Source organism: Sprattus sprattus (genome assembly GCF_963457725.1).
Source record: "Sprattus sprattus genome assembly, chromosome: 16".
NCBI lineage: Eukaryota > Metazoa > Chordata > Actinopteri > Clupeiformes > Clupeidae > Sprattus > Sprattus sprattus.
The window spans coordinates 30,001,805-30,021,804 of NC_137914.1; the positions used below are offsets into that span (position 1 = coordinate 30,001,805).

At 38.9% G+C, this 20,000-nt stretch overlaps 1 protein-coding gene across 1 annotated transcript in view; it reads left to right on the forward strand.

Moving 5' to 3' along the window:
• dab2ipa (DAB2 interacting protein a) overlaps window positions 1-20,000 on the forward strand; it is a gene marked incomplete at its 5' end in the record, with an annotated part of 178,686 nt that overhangs the window by 72,729 nt on the left and 85,957 nt on the right. The gene's annotated exons all lie outside the window — the stretch shown is intronic.

The following is a 20,000-nucleotide window of genomic DNA, read 5'->3' on the forward strand; positions in this document are numbered from 1 at the left end:
GCAGTATCACATATTCCAAGAATGTGGCATTTCATTCATAGGACCAGAACAAACAAACTGTTAAAACAAGCAAATTTGGCTGCCAGTGCGTTAAGCAAATTTGGCTTGTTAAGATTTCTTAAAATAAGTAATATTTGCTTGAAATAGGCAAAAATAACCTTACCAAGAAAGCAATAGGAAAGTACAATTTAGCTAGAAACAAGACCAACTAGATTTTTCATCTCAATATAAGAGTAATAACACTAGGTTAGAAAAGCATTTTTGCAGTGTAGTGTTATTACTCTTATATTGAGATGAAAAATCTAGTTGGTCTTGTTTCTAGCTAAATTGTACTTACCTAGTGCTCTCTTGGTAAGGTTATTTTTACCTATTTCAAGCAAATATTACTTATTTTAAGAAATCTTAACAAGCCAAATTTGCTTAACGCACTGGCAGCCAAATTTGCTTGTTTTAAGCAAAATCCTGCTTAAATATGTAATTATTTGTCTTAAATCTAGAGGGGCATTTTTTGCAGTGTAATAGCTCTGGCTCGAAGACACACAAAAGCCAGGAACCAGGTCTGATGGCCCATCAACATAGACAAAAGGCCAGGTGCCACCTTGATGGCTGTGGCCTAGTGCTATGAAAACTATCTTGCAGGTGGTTGTTGAGATGTAATCATTTTATGTGAAGTTATGAAAACGCCTATATCTAACACTTATATGTTAGCTACAGTAGGTTTTATGTAGGTATATAATCCTCATTTGCAGGCTTAAGTAGCTTCAATCTATATATCACGTCTATATATTTCTCACTCATAGGCTACAGTAGACTCTATGCAAGTTTATGTAATACTCATCTATAGGCTCCAGTAGCTTCTATATAGCTTATAATAGCTGTATTCCTCTCCCATCGACTACAGTGGGTAAAATAGATTCAGTATATCATCACACAGCAGCATCTTATGGTGGGGAAGAGGGGGCAGGTGCCATTGGGCTCTGGCATAGCAGGTGATAACATCGCTCTCTCTCTCTCATGTACACACTCACACACACACATAGAGAGAATTCACACATGGCTGGTACTAAAGAACATTCTCTCTTCCTCTCTCTCATTCACCCAAACACACATATTCATAAGATTCGAATACACTACCCTGTGATAGCATAAAGCATCTAGCCATAGGAGCTGCCTTTCCAACAGTGCTTCTAGACTCTTCCCCTGTGAAGCCGGTGGGTGGTGCACCCAGAGCTGATCCTCCACCAGTTCAATCTCACAGTGGTGGAATGAGTTGGCATGATAGGCACCAGCTGGTAGCTCTGCCCAGAAAGGCCAGCGGGTGCCTGGGGAGCAGAGAAGAGTGGGGGGTTGTGGGTGATGGGGAGATGGGGTGGGGGTGGGGGTAGGGGTGAGCATCCATGGAGCGAGCAGCAGGACGAGGCTAAAATCCACACACACACACACACACACACATTTTTACACACGCACACACACATATTCATATATGCACACGAAACATCTACATGACACACACCCTCACATACACAATACAAATACAAATACAGTTGTACTCATACACACACACACACACACACACACATTTGTGTGTAATATACATTTTATAATATAAAAAAAAGATCTGCAAACATACTCGTCCAAACCTTCTCATATATACATATATCTATATATGGGAATGTTCATAGACATCCACGCAACCACTTCCTTCGTGTACACACATTAAACACACACACTTCACATGCGTGCGTGCACACACACACACACATGCACACACACACACACACACAGACGGACACACACACACTTGAGTTGCTCTGCTGCAGCTCAGCCTCGCTACTCCGTCACCCTGCTGGTCACATGACGCAGGGGGTTGCCATGGTGACAGCACAGATGTGCTTGTCATACAGAGAAGCAGGGGTACACTGCAAAAAGTGAAATCTTAGAAGGATAAAATATCTCTAATCAAGGCAATGTATGCTTGTTTTTTGTCTGACAAGTTATTACTTCTTACAGGCATTTTTTGTGTTAGAACATTTCACTTGCTTCAAGCGTTTCAGTCCTTAATTATCTTAATAAGGGTTATTACTTTTTACTGAGATTTTATTACTGGTTCTGAGCATGTTAATGCTTGAAACTAGAATTGCCATTATTATAAGGCAGTTTGATCCCCACTGACAAGTACACTGCAAAAATGCTTTTCTAACCTAGTGTTATTACTCTTATATTGAGATGAAAAAAATCTAGTTGGTCTTGTTTCTAGCTAAATTGTACTTACCTAGTGCTCTTTGGTAAGGTTATTTTTGCCTATTTCAAGCAAATATTACTTATTTTAAGAAACCTTAACAAGCCAAATTTGCTTAACGCACTGGCAGCCAAATTTGCTTGTTTTAAGCAAAATCTGGCTGCCAGTGCGTTAAGCAAATTGGCAGCCAAATTTGCTTGTTTTAAGCAAAATCCTGCTTAAAACAAGCACATTTGGCTGCCAGTGCGTTAAGCAAATTTGGCTTGTTAAGATTGCCCCTCTAGATTTAAGACAAATAATTACATATTTAAGCAGGATTTTGCTTAAAACAAGCAAATTTGGCTGCCAGTGCGTTAAGCAAATTTGGCTTGTTAAGATTTCTTAAAATAAGTAATATTTGCTTGAAATAGGTAAAAATAACCTTACCAAGAAAGCACTAGGTAAGTACAATTTAGCTAGAAACAAGACCAACTAGATTTTTTTCATCTCAATATAAGAGTAATAACACTAGGTTAGAAAAGCATTTTTGCAGTGTAGCAACATCCTTTTGAAATGAGTGTGCATCAGGGACGGACTGGCCATCGGGCATACCGGGCGTTTGCCCGCTGGGCCGGGGTGCAATATGGGCCGATGGTCCCGAATTTTAATTTTTTATTTTTTTCCCCATATAATGGTCTGACCGGCTGGCCCACGAAAGTAGTTCATCAGCGGCCCTACTGACACTGGGCTGGCCCAATCACATCCCCTGGGCTGACCCAACACAAACCCCTTTCGATTTGGACCTGCCTACATAATGCATTAGGACGGTAAACAGCGTGGCCCATGGCCTTGACTTGCTTGACACGCGCACGCTAGTCTGCGGCCCATTGGCCGTCTTCTTGAGTGACTAGGGTCTCGTCCAATCATATCAGCTAACACCTTCTACCTTTAGCTAAAAGTTTGCCATCAGCTCCCGTGGATGACAGTGCTGGTGGCTACAGCCAGGGAGATACGATACAACGACCTACGGTAAGCTTACTGATCATGAATTAAAACGTCTCTAAAATATGTTTGACTTAGAAACTATGTTCTATGGCCAAGTTCGTTTGCATTGTAAATACAAGACAAGTCTGTAGCTGTTGCTAGCCCTCAGCCTACTGTACTCTGAAACAGCCAGCCGTTAGCCTACACTCTATGTTGTGTGTTTGAGTGGTGCGCGGTGCCATGTCAATTGTTCCGAAAGTCCAGTATTCCCAAACCCTGGTATTCCGAAAATATGCCAATTTGTCCAGATACCGAATTATGATAGCCCGTTATACGCTCCAGTTTTCCCGTCCCCCCCGAAGTTCAGGGGCGTAGTTCAAACGTTAATGCCACCTCATCAAGCGCGTTTCCTACAGGAGGAAATAGACTCCCTTCTAGAAAAGGGAGCAATACAGCCTGTCCTCTCGGAGACGAGAACAGGGGGTTCTTCAGTCGCTATTTTCATGGAAAATATCGACCGATCTTATACCTCCGTATTCTGAACAAAGCTTTAAAGTGTATGATGTGTATTGCATTTAGATTAATTAAGACCACCACCTTAACACACAAACTCTTGTTGAACTCATACAGTAGTAGGTTCAGTGACGTGCGGTGAGACAGCTGTCTTCTGGAGCTTCTGCGAGCCCGTGAATCAATGTTTCGTTGGAATCATGATGTAACGTTGTTGTAGCGGAAATACAGCAATGCTATTTGTATTTTCTAATTGGCAGGTCATATGTATGATTCTAGACTTCGTTAAGCACTGAAGCGACTGAAACGGTGAATTTTGATCACATTCAGCGAAGTTTACAGGTAAAACGGGAGAAAAATAGGGCGTCTTTAGGCCGTCCTGCCTAATAGTAGGGCGTCCCGTTTCTTCTTATTTTTTAGTAGACTATAGGGCAGACGCCCTGCTAGCTATAAGCCTGGTTGGTGTAGACATTCGAGATTAAAAAGGTGTGTTATCGAATTTAGTGGGCCGGTCTGGTTCAAAATGCCTGGGCCGATTTTTTTGTCCCAGTCCGCCCCTGGTGTGCATGCTAGGCAATTTATCTTGAAATCAGTCAAGCTACACTAAAATCAAGAACATTGGTCTAGATGCCAAAAATATTTAAGAATTATTATCTCAATATAAAGGGGAAGGTGCTTATATTCAGCAAATGCTAGCAACATGCTTTTGAAATGAGTGTGCATGCTAGGCAATTCATCTTGAAATCAGTCTAGCTACACTTAAATCAAGAACATTGGCCTACACTGCAAAAATGCTTTTCTAACCTAGTGGTATTACTCTTATATTGAGATGAAAAAATCTAGTTGGTCTTGTTTCTAGCTAAATTGAACTTACCTAGTGCTGTCTTGGTAAGGTTATTTTTGCCTATTTCAAGCAAATATTACTTATTTTAAGAAATCTTAACAAGCCAAATTTGCTTAACGCACTGGCAGCCAAATTTGCTTGTTTTAAGCAAAATCCAGCAAATAGACAATTCATCTTGAAATCAGTCAAGCTACACTAAAAACAAGAACATTGGCCTAGATGCCAAAAATATTTAAGAATTATTATCTCAATATGTAGGGAAAGGTGCTTATATTCAGCAAATGCTAGCAACATCCTTTTGAAATGAGTCTGCATGCTAGGCAATGTATCTTGAAATCAGTAAAGCTAGACTTAAAACAAGTACATTTGCCTAGATAAGAAATATTTTCTCAATATCTAGGACAAATAATTTGTTTTATTATTATTTTTCAAGTTACATTTTTGGGCTTTTTCCCTTCGGATAGGATAGGACAGTAGAGAGAGACAGGAAGCTAGCTGGGGGGAGAGATTGAGAAACGACTGGTATTTGTTTTGGAGAGTTTTGAAGTCAATGCATATGTGCAATTGATCATTGAGATGATAGAGATTGTGCAGATAGCATTTGCAGCTGTTTTTACCATAGCAACTGTGTCTAGGTTGAAGTTACTAATTAAAAATTATTTGAAGTATTCTTTGTGCTATCTGCAAAATCTATATTATTTCAATGACCAATTGCACATTTGCATTGACTTTAAAACTCTCCAAAAAAAGGCAAATATCCTCAACAGATGACTGTTTTAGGGAAGGAGCTGTGCACACGCAGTAGCAACCCTGCACCATGAATGGGTCTGATGGTGATACAGGTAAGAGTTCAGGTAAGAGTTCAGGTTCGAGTCCGACTTGCGGTCATTTCTCAATCCCTCCCTCCAGCTATCCTGTCTCGCACTACTCTCCTATCTGATTAAATGCAAAAAAGCCCAAAAATGAAGCTAATAAATGAAATAACAAAATCGCTGAATTTAAGCAAATTGTCCTAGATATTGAGAAAATAATTCTTATGGTATATAGGCAAATGTACTTGTTTTAGTATAGCTTTACTGATTTCAAGATAAATTGTCTAACATACAGCCTTATTCCAAGATGATGGTGCTATTCTTTGCTGAATATAGGCACATTTTTCTACGTTTCGAGAAAATAATTCTTATTTTTTTTTGTTTGTCGGCAAATGCACTTGTTTTTAGAGAAGCTGAACTTATTTCAAGATAAATTGCCAGGCATATAGCCTCAATTCAAGATGATGTTGCTATCATTTGCTGAATACAGACACATTTTTCTACATTTCGAGAGAAGAATTCTTACATTTTTTTGTTTTTAGGCAAATGCACTTGTTTTTAGAGAAGCTGAACTTATTTCAAGTTAAATTTCCTAGCATATAGCCTTAATTCAAGATGATTTTGCTGTCATTTGCTGAATACTGAAATTGTTCTACATTTCGAGGAAATCATTATTTTTTTATTTAGGCATATATACTTATTTTAGGTGAAGTTGGACTGATTTCAAGATAAATAGCAATATTTGCACCATTTTATTACTTTTTTTTCTTGTTTTTGAAAGCTGATTTTTTTTGCAGTGTACATGTGTGCACTGCAAAAAATAAGCTTTCAAAAACAAGAAAAAAAAGTAATAAAATGGTGCAAATATTGCTTAAAATAAGCTAAATTATCTTCCAACAGAACAGGAAGATTTGACTTACTAAGGCTGAATCCCATTTCTCCCCCTACCCCTTCGTCTTTCCCCTTCCCCTCCGTTTTGCGCGTTCATGTGGAGGGGTAGGGCTGTCCCAATTCACGTTAAGACAGAGGGGTAGGGGAAGGGGAAGCGCTTTCTACCCCTCCAAACGGAGATTTTCCGAGGGCACACTTCAAACGGAGGGGTAGACTGATTTCCCTCAATGCATTGCGAACCCGTGATCATTAAAGAAAAAACATCGCGCGAGTCCATTTAAAAATGTCGGAAACAGCAGGGAAAGCATCACACAAATGAAAGTATTTTCTTTGTAATTCATGATTTTAAAACTTGTTTGATGAAATGTTGCATTGTGTAAATAACAGCTGCAGGCGCCATGTTTGTTTATGTCTGGTGAGTGACAGCTGTCGCTCTCCGGTAACGTAACAGGTGACGCTTCGTACTGATGACGTACGTAATTGTTGAAGTGCTATCCCAATTCGAAGGGCTAGCGTTTCAACCCCTTCGGCTACCCCTCCGTTTGAAAAGGCGAAGGGGTAGGGGTAAGGGTAGGGGTAGAGATTAGAAATGGGATTGGGCCTAAGAGTTTCAAAAAACAAGTTAAAATAGCTAGCCTCAAAGAACCCAAATAGATCTTTAAGGCGAGACACGGTAGGTGAAATATCGATTTTTTTTTCATGCCCTGGTCAAATTTGAGATTTTGGGCTAGTTTGCCTCTTTAACTTGTTATCTTTCATACTACCATAAAGAAAACGTCAAAATTACACATTTATGTGTCTGTTTCACTGCATTTAGTTCAGCCGTGGCATCCATTTTCTCCTAACTTTACCAAGAATTCTCCCTTGAACCACGTTCAGCGTTTCGTCTTTTTACACGGCATCTGTCATGTCTGGTATGACTTTAAAGCTATGAGCCTCGATCAGAAGGCTGTGTAATCCAAATATGGGCATTTCCTTTCTTTTCAGCAACCAATCCTGACTTTCTGAAGGGATTCATTGGCTGACGGCGCTTTTCTGCTAACGTGATTCGCTCAGTGTCCCACGTGTTGTCTTTAAATGCAGTTTTCTCAAAATTAGTGTTTTTTCATTTTTAGGTACACATTTCTCAGTAGAACCTAGGTACACCACACTTCCCAGTTTCACACATAGCATTGCTATGAAGACATCTACACATGGATTTATTTATAAATTGTTCCTGGCCAGATTTATGGGTCATTTTACCTGGAAATCATGACGAAAATAGGGTTTTTAAGGCCATGGATAGTATATTTTGATTTCCCAGGTCATAAAAGCAGATATCCTAAAATCCACGTGAGGATTTTTTGTCATTTGATATATAAACAAAATAAAAAAAATAATTTTGGTCCTGGCTTTATCACAGTTTAAGATTCATGTACCGGAAATATATGCAAAAACGTGCATATTTAATGAGATCCAGCCTAATTAGCACAATTAAATATGCAAAATTCAAACACTTGTAATACATTTTTTTCTTATAATGATGTATGTAATCAACTGGTAAAGTTTCATGGTGATCCCTTTTATTTAAAAATGTTACCCTATTCACCTGCCATGTCTCGCCTTAAACTAGTGTGGCCAGACTAAAAACACGTTGTCAAAATAAGTAAGAATTATTTTCTCAAAATGTAGGAAATTGTGCTGAAATTCGGCAAATGTTAGCACCATACTCTTTAAATGAGGCTATATAAGGCAATGTGTCTTGAAATCAGTACAACTACTCCTAAAACAAGTATATATGCCTACATTTTTAAAAAATAAGAATTTTTTCCTCGAAATGTAGAAAAATTTGCTTGTATTCAGCAAATGACAGCAACATCATCTTGAATTGAGGCTATATGCTAGGAAATGTATCTTGAAATAAGTTCAGCTTCTCTAAAAACAAGTGCATTTGCCTAAAAACAAAAAAAAATTATTATTATTTTCTCGAAATGTAGAAAAATGTGTCTGTATTCAGCAAATGACAGCAACATCATCTTGAATTGAGGCTATATGCTAGGAAATGTATCTTGAAATAAATTCAACTTCTCTAAAAACAAGTGCATTTGCCTAAAAACAAAAAAAAATTAAGAATTATTTTCTCGAAATGTAGAAAAATGTGTCTGTATTCAGCAAATGACAGCAACATCATCTTGAATTGAGGCTATATGCTAGGAAATGTATCTTGAAATAAGTTCAACTTCTCTAAAAACAAGTGCATTTGCCTAAAAACAAAAAAATGTAAGAATTATTTTCTCAAAATGTAGAAAGTATTTTGCCTAAAAACAACTCGAAATGTAGAAAAATGTGCCTATTTTCAGCAAATAATAGCACCATCATCTTGGAATAAGGCTGTATGTTAGACAATTTATCTTGAAATCAGTAAAGCTATACTAAAAACAAGTACATTTGCCTAGATACCATAAGAATTATTTTCTCAATATCTAGGACAATTTGCTTAAATTCAGCGGTTTTGTTATTTCATTTATTAGCTTCATTTTTGGTCTTTTTTGCATTTAATCAGATCGGACAGTAGTGCGAGACAGGATGCTAGCTGGAGGGAGGGATTGAGAAATGACCGCAAGGTGGACTCTTACCTGAACTCTTACCTGTATCCCCATCAGACCCATTCATGGTGCAGGGTTGCTACTGCGTGTGCCACAGCTCCTTCCCTAAAACAGTCATCTGTTGAGGATATTGGCATTTCTTAGAGAGTTTTAAAGTCAATGCAAATGTGCAATTGATCATTGAAATAATATAGATTTTGCAGATAGCACAAAGAATGCTTCAAATAATTTTTAATTAGTAACTTCAACCTAGACACAGTTGCTATGGTAAAAACAGCTGCGAATGCTATCTGCACAATCTCTACTATCTCAATGATCGATTGCACATATGCATTGACTTCAAAACTCTCAAAAACAAATACCAATATCCTCAAGAGATGACTGCTTTAAGGTTGGAGCTGTGGTGCAAGCAGCAACAACCCAACACCATGAATGGGCATGATGGGGACACAGGTAAGAGTTCAGGTTCGAGACCGACTTGCAGTCGTTTCTCAATCTCTCCCTCCAGGTCGCTTCCTGTCTCTCTCTACTGTCCTATCCGATTAAAGTCAAAAAGCCCAAATAGTAAGCTTGAAAAATAATAATAAAAAAAATATTTGTCCTAGATATTGAGAAAATATTTCTTACGATATCTAGGCAAATGTACTTGTTTTTAGTGAAGCTTTACTGATTTCAAGATGAATTGCCTAGCATGCAGACTCATTTCAAAAGGATGTTGCTAGCATTTGCTTAATATAAGCACCTTCCCTCTATATTGAGATAATAATTCCTAAATATTTTTGGCATCTAGCCCAATGTTCTTGTTTTTAGTGTAGCTTGACTGATTTCAAGGTGAATTTCCTAGCATGCACACTCATTTCAAAAGGATGTTGCTAGCATTTGCTTAATATAAGCACCTTCCCCTCTATATTGAGATAATAATTCCTAAATATTTTTGGAATCTAGGCCAATGTTCTTGTTTTTAGTGTAGCTTGACTGATTTCAAGATGAATTTCCTAGCATGCACACTCATTTCAAAAGGATGTTGCTAGCATTTGCTGAATATAAGCAACTTTGCCTACATATTGAGATAATAATTCTTAAATATTTTTGGCATCTAGGCCAATGTTCTTGTTTTTAGTGTAGCTTGACTGATTTCAAGATGAATTTCCTACACTGCAAAAATGCTTTTCTAACCTAGTGTTATTACTCTTATATTGAGATGAAAAAATCTAGTTGGTCTTGTTTCTAGCTAAATTGTACTTACCTAGTGCTGTCTTGGTAAGGTTATTTTTGCCTATTTCAAGCAAATATTACTTATTTTAAGAAATCTTAACAAGCCAAATTTGCTTAACGCACTGGCAGCCAAATTTGCTTGTTTTAAGCAGATTTGGCTTAAAACAAGCAAATTTGGCTGCCAGTGCGTTAAGCAAATTTAGCTAGAAACAAGACCAACTAGATTTTTCATCTCAATATAAGAGTAATAACACTAGGTTAGAAAAGCATTTTTTGCAGTGCACTCATTTCAAAAGGATGTTGCTACACTGCAAAAATGCTTTTCTAACCTAGTGTTATTACTCTTATATTGAGATGAAAAAAATCTAGTTGGTCTTATTTCTAGCTAAATTGTACTTACCTAGTGCTTTCTTGGTAAGGTTATTTTTGCCTATTTCAAGCAAATATTACTTATTTTAAGAAATCTTAACAAGCCAAATTTGCTTAACGCACTGGCAGCCAAATTGGCTTGTTTTAAGCAAAATCCTGCTCCTGCTCATTACTCTATACATTCATCACTATTTACTGGTGATGATGAATGGGGTGACATTACTCTATACATTCATCACTATTTACTGGTGATGATGGATGGGGTGACATTACTCTATACATTCATCACTATTTACTGGTGATGATGAATGGGCTGACATTACTCTATACATTCATCACTATTTACCGGTGATGATGAATGGGGTGACATTACTCTATACATTCATCACTATTTACTGGTGATGATGAATGGGGTGACATTACTCTATACATTCATCACTATTTACTGGTGATGATGAATGGGGTGACATTACTCTATACATTCATCACTATTTACTGTTGATGATGAATGGGGTGACATTACTCTATACATTCATCACTATTTACTGGTGATGATGAATGGGGTGACATTACTCTATACATTCATCACTATTTACTGGTGATGATGAATGGGGTGACATTACTCTATACATTCATCACTATTTACTGGTGATGATGAATGGGGTGACATTACTCTATGTTCATCACTATTTACTGGTGATGATGAATGGGGTGACATTACTCTATGTTCATCACTATTTACTGGTGATGATGAATGGGGTGACATTACTCTATGTTCATCACTATTTACTGGTGATGATGAATGGGGTGACATTACTCTATGTTCATCACTATTTACTGGTGATGATGAATGGGGTGACATTACTCTATACATTCATCACTATTTACTGGTGATGATGAATGGGGTGACATTACTCTATGTTCATCACTATTTACTGGTGATGATGAATGGGGTGACATTACTCTATGTTCATCACTATTTACTGGTGATGATGAATGGGGTGACATTACTCTATGTTCATCACTATTTACTGGTGATGATGAATGGGGTGACATTACTCTATGTTCATCACTATTTACTGGTGATGATGAATGGGGTGACATTACTCTATGTTCATCACTATTTACTGTTGATGATGAATGGAGTGACATTACTCTATACGTTGATCATTATTAACTGGTGATATTGAATGGGGTGACATTACTCTATACGTTGATCACTATTTACTGGTGATATTGAATGGGGTGACATTACTCTATACGTTGATCACTATTTACTGTCAATGATTTGACTCACTGTTCTTCTTGGTGACTAAGATAAAAATAGAGTTCCCTTGTGAATGAATATTCAAGTTGTACCTCACTTGTAAGTCACTCTTGATGAAACCATCTGCCAAATAACTATGTGTAAATGTACATTTAAATGCATGTTTGCAGTGTTCATAAACAGCTACTAGCTCTCTGGAGAAATGTGTGGATATAAAATCAGCAGCCCCTCCATCCTCTCTCTTCCTCAGAAGCTCTTTCACCCTTTAATTAGCACATTAAACAAATGACAGATTCCTTTAGCTGCAGTGACACGCTGAGGGAATGTGCAGCAACACAGTGTGTAATATTTACATCTGCATGTGGGCGTGCCTCACTCAGATGGGTCTGCTTGTGGCTCTCTCATTAGCTGTGGGCGCCCCTCACTCAGATGGCTCTGCTTGTGGCCCCCTCATTAGGTCCCCCTGTGGAGGCTTCAGGAGGCTCTCTGTCCAGGGCCCGTCAAGGCTGTAACTTCTGAAGTATCACATAGCTATGTGTCATCAAGTATACTACACAAACTACACAGTATACTACATGTACTACAAAGTGCAGTACAGTGCAGGTCTGTGCTGTAAAGAGAGGAGAAAATGCGTACAATATATGAAAGCTCACCTCATGACCGTAAAGTGTAGCGATGAGTAGTTAAGTTCCATATGTGAAAGCCTAGCCCATGACCGTAAAGTGTAGCGTTGAGTAGTTAAGTTCAATATGTGAAAGCCTACCCCATGACCGTAAAGTGTAGCTTTGAGTAGTTAAGTTCCATTATGTGAAAGCCTACCCCATGACCGTAAAGTGTAGCGTTGAGTAGTTAAGTTCCATATGTGAAAGCCTACCCCATGACCGTAAAGTGTAGTTTTGAGTAGTAAAGTTCCATATGTGAAAGCCCACCCCATGACCGTAAAGTGTAGCTTTGAGTAGTAAAGTTCCATATGTGAAAGCCCACCTCATGACCGTAAAGTGTAGCTTTGAGTAGTAAAGTTCCATATGTGAAAGCCCACCTCATGACCGTAAAGTGTAGCTTTGAGTAAAAAAATGGCCGGCTTTGCACAGTAAAACAGCTCCGGACAGGAACAGACAGACCTAAAAATCAAATCAAATCAAATCCAAAGTGTGTCTCTGGGAAGGCACCGGCTCAAGAATATATGAAGTGTAAAGCACAGCTTAGCAGTAGGCACAACGTTGGGCGGAAAAGCACAGTTTGAACGTAAAAGTACACATTCAATCACAGTTTAAACATTAAAGCACAGTTTGAACATTAAACACATACTCTTGCTAGGAGACAACTAATATTTTACCTACAAACCCTCGACAAATATGATAAATAATAATAAGTATGGATTTGTAGTCATTTTTATTATTTAATACTTTGATTTATTCAGTTATAGTTATAAGTGAAAACGTATAAAACACATTTTTGAATGTAAATTTTGAATACATTTTGAATTGAAAGAATTACTCCTATGAATGATTTATCTCTCCTGTGACGGACAGCCAGTTTTAATTGTAGTAAGAGGTCATTAGGTGTCACAATTTTAATATAATAATGACTTAATAAAATTGAGGAGGATGTTAGATCTGGGTAAACCTCACATATTACATCATATTAATAAACCCCCTACCCTTAAACCTTTCAGAACGTATTGTCACACCGGTGTGACAGCAGCTAACTTTCCGCAAAAGCGTGTTGTCACACGGGTGTGACTTGGAATCTGGCGAAACGAGCGTTCCAATAGCAGCGTAACAATAAGCCTGTGTGTGGGTTACTACTAACTTCGCTAACGTGAGCTAACATTGTACATTCAGCCACCTTCATCCATTATGCCTCTTAAAATCGTCTTGTCACTATAATTTTGTTTACTATATAGTCTTATGATATGTGTGGTCCACGTCCAATTGTACATGACAAAGTTACAATGTTCCGTCAAATATCATGTCCAACGACAGCTCGATATGAAAACCAGCATCGCAGCGGGAATATACCGTACATGAAATGCTTCCCGAGAGCTGACTAGTTTAGTGGCATACGCTCCTCAGGATACACATAATTGTAGTCTCATCATTGATGCACACAAACTGCGCAGACACCTTTTCATATTATAATCACTTGTCACTCACAAATCATATTTGCGCACTATCAGCGAATCCACAACATGCAACAGTTAGAAAAAATATAACGACACACCGATTCCGGCCTCTCATTCATTCATTTATTACAGAAAAACAAGTAGCGTAAACGTAAACCCACAAAACTAATAAACATGACAAGACATTTTGAAAGGAGGCGTCAACTCACTGATGATAAAACTTGGGACATCTTCACCGTCGATCTTGAATATGCTTATGTTGATGCTGACTAAAATGACGAGCCTGAATCTGACAACTCGTCTTATGAGGAGCTGTCAGTTAATTTGGCAGCCTTGGATGAGGGAATGGAGCTGGAGAACAGACTCCACTCCCCTCAAACACCACCTCAACTGATCCCCTCCTTTTCCACCCCAATAATTAACTATTTTTATCAGATTTTTTACCCCATTGACATCACATTGACTAGTCCATGATGAATTGGAAAGGAAGGCTGTCCTTCAAACACTTTATCCCCTCGAAGTTTTGGCATCAAGCTGGCAAATGTGAATCATGCTAAACCAGGCAGAAATCTTCTGCTCTTCAATTCCTATTTTGCTCTATTACAATTACCTCACATACAATTACACAACATATTTCTGGACAATAGTTTTAAGTGAAACTTTGCATATAAAAATGCTAATATATTAGATTAGATTCAACTTTATTGTCATTGCACAGCGTACAAGTACTGAGACAACGAAATGCAGAAAAATGTGCCAAAACCCCCTGCAATATTCTTCTGTTGGTATTCACTCTTGTTTTGAGTTGCTTGGTGGATTTGATGATTCTCCCACAGTATTAAGGAAAAAACAACACATATTGACCATTTTTATACTTTATTAATTTTACACGGTCAGGGACCTCAGTAGCATGTGTAAGATCCATACGCAGCCACAACAGCTTGGCACCTCCTGTAGGATGGCATCCCATTCCTGAACCAGAATTTGTAGCAAGTCAGCCAACATGGTTGCGTTGGTCACTCTGGCACGTACAGCACGCCCGAGCTGATGCCACAAGTATTCAGTTGGGTTGAGGTCTGGACTTACGGCAGGCCTTTCATCCTCTCCACTCCCAAGTTCTGGAGGTACTCTGTGATGATCCTGCCTCTGTGGGGGCGAGCGTTGTCATCCTGGAGGATGGAGTTAGGTCCCAGATTCTGGAGATATGGGGTCGCCATTGAATCAAGCTGTTTTGGGTCCCTGACAGTGTAAAATGAATAAAGTGTAAAAATGGTCAATATGTGTTGTTTTTTTCTTAATACTGTGGGAGAATCATCAAATCCACCAAGCAACTTAAAACAAGAGTGAATACCAACAGAAAAATATTGCAGGGGGTTTTGGCACATTTTTTTTGGGCCACTACCCACACGGTTAGCTGTGTTGCTCATTCCACAAATGCACGATCCTTACAAGTTGTACCTCGTTGTAAAGGTGACTAATCAGGCTTTCCAACAATATACAATACAATACCAATTGGTATTATTAAAGGGGAGGGATAATCGACTGAAGAAATGTTTCCGAACTTTTTTTGAGGAATTTATATACAGTAAGAGTTAGGTATGAAATATGAACAGAATTGGGACTAGCAGCAATTGAGGTAGGAATTGAGGTAGGAAGTGTAAATAGATATGAACTATATAAAGTGCAGGTGTAAGTCTAAGTGGTGGTAATAAGTAAAGAGAAGTGAATGAGGTAGTAGTAATATATGTTCTAGTGTTGTTAGGTGTAAGTACAGTTAGTACAGTAATACAGCAAAGATGGATTGTAAGTACAGTTAATACAGTAAAAAGTGGGCCATATACTTATGTTCCCCTTCAACTATGCAAACAAAATAACAGGGTATGTCCACGACATAATTGTGCATACTTGCAAGTCAACAGACATTACAATGGTCACAGACCTGGGGATGTCAGGGTCAGTCGTGACCACTTTAATGTAGCCTTTCCTTGGCAAGGGTCATGTTTTGTATGTGGACCACTGGTACAGCAGTCCCACCCTTTTTCATAAGTTACTGACACACAAAACTGGTGCCTCAGTGACTGGATAGATCAAACAGGAAAGGGATGCCAAAGTTCAGGGAAAAGATGTCCATGGGTGACCGGGAGCATTTTAATAATGGACAAATGTTGGCCAATGCCAAGATGCCCTGTGACCTTCTTGTGACAGGAACTGGAGTACTCCAGGCACTCGGTGTCCATGAAGTACCATTCCTTCCGGACAAGCTTATAAATATCAGTGCCCATAAGCTTGCCCCCAAAACTCCTGAACAGAGCCCAGCCCAGCCCAGCCCAGCCCACTACTGCTGCTCTAAAGGCAGCGTCTGTCTCCAGGCCCGAGGCAGCAGCTGAAACACACAGAAATACCAGTATGTTAGTGTAATGGCCAAAATGTAAAGACACATACATGCAACATACGGTACAAACACTGTTCATTGCTAAGCATAGATAAGTTGATGTCTCAACTCAAAGTAATCAAATGAAAACTGTCATTGTTCATGAGTGAATGTTTGTCCATGTGTGCTTGTGTTTGTTTGAGTGTGTGTGTCCATGAGCACATAAATGTAATTGGCCTCTTTTAAAAATAAATGTTTCTGGTTTCTTGAACTATTCAAATAGTTTGCTATGGAGTTGTACACACTTTTTGTCATTTAGCCTAACTTTTCACAAAATCACTGTTTGACATTTATCATGTTCCCCAAATCTACACTAAACTGCCTTAGTTTTGATATTGACACATATGTGGTATCTGTGCACTTATAAGGCAATTTCACCTTAACTTCTCATTAGCCTCATCTGACTAGCGCTGGATTTGCGCAAAAAATAATTGGCTATGGTTGTTGAATCGACGGAATAAGACGTCAGGTGATGACAAATTCACGTGAGACTGGCTGGTAACTGATCAGTGCCACGACCAGTGTTGGGACTAACGCGTTACTAAGTAACGCGTTACTGTAATTCCACTACTTTTAGCGGTAACGAGCATGTAACTAAGTATTTGTTTAAATCGAGTAACGCAGTTACAGTTACTGCAATCTAAATGAGTTCGTTACCCGCGTTACTATCTTTTGTGGAAAATTAACACTTGCAGACAAGAAGACAAGATAGACCTACTTTAGCTTCTTCTGATCTGACGTCGCAGGACCAGTGCGACCGCGCATGAAAGACACTCTGCTACCCAGATCCACGACCGCTTACACACACAAACACACACACATTGCACCTGCATACAATCACGCACGCATGCACACACACACACAAAGACACGCACAAGGCTGTACATACGCAACTGTCTCACATTTTCCAGGACTGCTAACACACACACACACACATTGCACTTGCATACAATCACGCACGCACTCACACACGGATATACAACCGCAATTATTTCTCCCATTCTCCACGGCCGCTAACACACATTCATTGCAGTTGTATACAATCGCGCATACATATGGAATGAAGGCTAGGGCACCGATCGTGGTTTCCAACATTTATTGTTTAACCAGAAAACGCGTGGAATCTATTACCAACTGTATAAGGTGTTCGTGTCCTCAGTCATCTTGGCTGTCGGGCAACGGCGAAAGAAGCGCCACCGGGACCAGTGGGAACTTATAAACAGTTCCTACCTTGATCAGGGTGGGGATTGCCAGCGATTAGGATGTATTAGAAAGATATTATTCTAATTATATATTTAGCATATTGTGAATACTGTGTGGGTGTTTCAGGGTATTTTGTGAACTGAACCACTAATTGATTATTTTTTATCCCCCTACTTTTTATATGGTGTTAATACTGTAAGCCAATCACTAATGTAGTAAAAAAAAAAAAAAAAACACTGTTAAATGACTGAGACAGTTATTTTGTGTTAAGTAAGTGTTAAAAGGGACTTTTGTACTACTGCTTGATTTGAAGGCATGTTGCCCTGTTGTTTAAAATAATTAGGTACAAAATATATATGTTTATTGGGTTTGACTGTTCAGTACTGTTCATATTCATTATATTAAACGCAGATATAAAAGTAACTTAAAAGTTACTTTCCCTAGTAACTAATTACTTTTGATATACAGTAACTGGGAAGTAATTCAATTACCTTTAAAAGAAGTAACTAGTAACTGTAACTAAGTACTAATTTTCAGTAACTTACCCAACACTGGCCACGACGTTATCATCGCTACAAACGAGCACGCACCAGCCTAGGTGCGATGACGTCACACGGTTGACAAAGAACCACTTGTTGATTAGTCTGATATTTTTTTAATATTTGTAATGAATACACTACTGATAAAAACGTCTAGATAGCAGATCAGATCAGGCAAACTCTGCATAATAATTTCCTTGAAGCCTTAACAATGACTAGAATGTTCCTGTAGAACATTCTGTAGAACATTCGTGAATCAGCTAGAAAAAAAACTCACCCACTGCGGTAGGTTGGTAAAACAAAAAACCTACGTTCTGAATGGTTTAACCACAGCCCCAAGACATATTAGCATTTAGATGGCATTTACACCTCAAATATCCCTTTCCTCTCATGCCCTTCACACATACCACCTCATACTTCCCCCAAGCAGGTATATCGTCCACACTCTATACATCAAGCACGTCCATACGTCAGATACTTTCCCTAGTGCTTTATTCTCTGCCATATAACTTGGATTTAGGAGACAACTTTGGCGTTTCATCAAATATTTCGCAAATAACAGCATCATCTTTTAAGGATAATACTTTCTATTATTAATTCTTCACAACAATTACACTTCAAAATATGTTAATTATTAAACTTGATAGCAGTTACAATTGGTGGCCCACTTTATTTGGATGGTCCCTTTTAGACTATCTACAGATGTTCAGATTATAAACAAACTCTCTGTTGAAACTCTATTCACTACAATTCATGGTTAAGGTTTGGGTTAGGGGTTAGGTTTGGTTAAGGTGATGCTCAGTGAACAAAGACTGAACTTGAATTTCAACAAACCATCTGTAAAGTCTCCATATACTGACTTTCCAAATCAAGTGTAACCCTATTGGTGGAAATGTTTTGTCCCATGTCTCCAGAATGACTGTAAAGCAGAGGTCCACGCTGTAAAATGTAGTCTCTGCTCTGGACAGTAAAGCTTGGGTATAGGCAGTAAAGTGCAGATTTTAAAAGGTTACAAAAGCCCAAAGTGTATGCCAGAGGGAGTTACTCTCTCCCACAGACACCGCTTTTCTCAGCTGCGTGAAACGCCTCGTTGGAATTCCAGCTTTTTTCCTTTGGTACAAAATGATGCAATCTCGTAAGACAACCCTTACTGCCTGCCTAGAGATGTACAGTATGTGTACAAATAATGTGTTTTTGGGACACTGAAGCAAGTCAATCTTTTCTAGCAGACCCCTAATAATAAAATCATGAACATTGATAATGAGGTGGAGCGGACCTGAAAAAGCATGCAGGCGAAGCGCGTTGTTTGCTCTAAATCAAAGGTCAGAGACACAGTGTTCGGTGAATAATTATAATTTTCACTTCATATGTTCCACCTGACCGCCTGTATTAGCTGTGCATAGGGATTTCTGTTCAGTAGTGTTCTGTTGAAAATTAGCATAACAGGTCATCTTAAAGGCCCACTGGACAGTAGCAGGCTTGTGCAGTAAGATGTAGTCTTGCATCAGAATCCGAGGTTTGAGCAGTAAAGCAGCAGTGCTGTGTAGGAGAGCACAGCTCCGGGCTATGTTAGCTTAGTGCAGCTCTGAACAGTAATTGAATAGTACCCATAGCGTGTAGAAGCAGTGGGGAAGGGCTGGTGTGTGTGTGTGAGGGGGCAGGATCTCGTGCTGGGAGGAATCCTGTTCCCCCAGAGAAACTCAATGGAACCAGCTGGAGGTGGGGGGCGCCTTTTCAACCTCGCAGGAACCTCCATGCTGAGAGTGGAGGGTTCTAGGGCTGGTCTCACACACTTCTGTCAGTGCCCTACAGAGAACACGCTTTAGAGGGGATATCTAAAGCTGGAACACTAAAGTGGATGTTTGTAACAGCTGATGTGTTCTTCATATGGAAAATGATCCATTCCTTTGACCGGTCTCCACACTACTGAACAGGCATTATACACACTCACACACACACACACACACACACACACACACACACAAACACACACACACAAACACCCAC